The sequence below is a fragment of the Etheostoma spectabile genome, chromosome 11 (genome assembly GCF_008692095.1).
Source record: "Etheostoma spectabile isolate EspeVRDwgs_2016 chromosome 11, UIUC_Espe_1.0, whole genome shotgun sequence".
Lineage (NCBI taxonomy): Eukaryota > Metazoa > Chordata > Actinopteri > Perciformes > Percidae > Etheostoma > Etheostoma spectabile.
In genome coordinates this window covers 22,798,370-22,800,136 of record NC_045743.1, presented here as the reverse complement: position 1 = coordinate 22,800,136, position 1,767 = coordinate 22,798,370, and positions in this window count along the sequence as shown.

Genomic DNA, 1,767 nt, shown 5'->3' with positions numbered 1-1,767 from the left:
TATATATATATATATATATATATTTATATATGCTCATACATAAATACATATATATTCAAATATACTGTGCATATATACATACATACAGTACATACAGTACATATATATATACATACATACTGTATACACACTATATATACATATATACATACATATAAATATATAGTAAATAATATATATATAAATATATAGTCATATATTCTGTAGATATACATATATATATACACATATAGACACATATGTACATATATATATTTTTATGCAGGGGCCAGTGATGGAGTACTCGGTCCGACTTGGGTCGCTATTCTCAGGAATCGTGATGCGAGTCCAACTCCTATTTGGGGACTTGGACTTGGACTGGGACTTGAACACGGGGGACTTGAGACTTGTCTCGGACTCAACAGCTGGTGACACTGGTCTGAACACATACTACATGTGTGTGCTTGCATGCGTGTGTGCGTAATAAATATGGTATATATTGGTGTATACATTTTCAAAAAAACACTCCTGCACAATGTCTAGCTTATATGCAAATAATATGCAACAGGAAGACGCTTCTTATTATCAAATCTCTGTGTTTTTTGCAAGTTAAGACAGTGTGAAGGAGTTTTTCTTCGCAGCCTTTGATCTGCTATCCCCCCTCCTACGCACCTGTCTCATTTGTAGCTAAGTGTTTTTCTGTACTGATACAACAATCCTTTCCCACAGAGATGTACTGTATGTCATGGGCTACAGAAGCGGAGTGGGGCGTTTACAGACATGGTATTATTACTGCATTATTACGGGATGGATTCAAATGTAGCAGATGTGTTAGCTTATTCAGTGTGTAAACTCTACTCAAGCATTGTGTAACAAAAAATTGGTTAAGACATCGCCATTGCTGAAGAAATGTGGTCTGTTAGAGGACACGGAGTGGAACCTCTCTGTCTCCACGCCCTCAGCTGGAGCTCCTCCTGGAGGCCTGCACAGGGCACGCCAGTCGATGTCTGGATCAAGTCTTAGTTCTATCACTCACTGACTACAATACAGCTGCTGTATATCTCAAATGCTTTGGTGTTGTATTGATTCTCACCAAAAACCCAATAGTGATGTTGTATTTGAGTTACTCTTACAGTAATTGGCCCACTTATTGCATAACCAAATCTTCCATATGAATCTTCTGTAGTCTATATGGACATAAGATAGATAAGATAAAGGGGGGGGGGGGGATAAGATTAGTCCCCAATGGGGAAATTACTGCACTACACTCTGTGTACACACTTTTTGTTAGTACTCACACACACAGGCCTGAAATACACACACATGCTATATACTATACATGCATCTCTCATGGAGAGATGTCAGAGTGAGTGGGCTGCCAGCTGAACCAGCGCCCTGAGCAGTCGGGGGGGGTGCCTTGCTCAAGGGCACCTGGCAGTGCCCAACTTTTTAGGTCCATACGATTTGAACCAGTGACCCTCTGGTTCCCAACCCAACTCCCTATGGACTGAGCTACTGCCACCCCCCAAGGACTTAAGGAGAACAGTAACTGTGGAGACTGAACAAAGTTATATTGTATGAAAGATGAACAAGTATTATTGTTTCAAAGTTATCACGTGAACATTTTGAAACCTTGAGAAATGAAGAAGACTGAGACGAGGAGAGCCGGACCCTCCTGGGTCTGGCCAGCAGGGTAAGATAAGATTCATTTGCAGCTGTGACTGTGTGAATGAGCTATTGTTTCATTATTAAAACTTCAATGAACTGTGGTAACCTTAAACTTGCCTA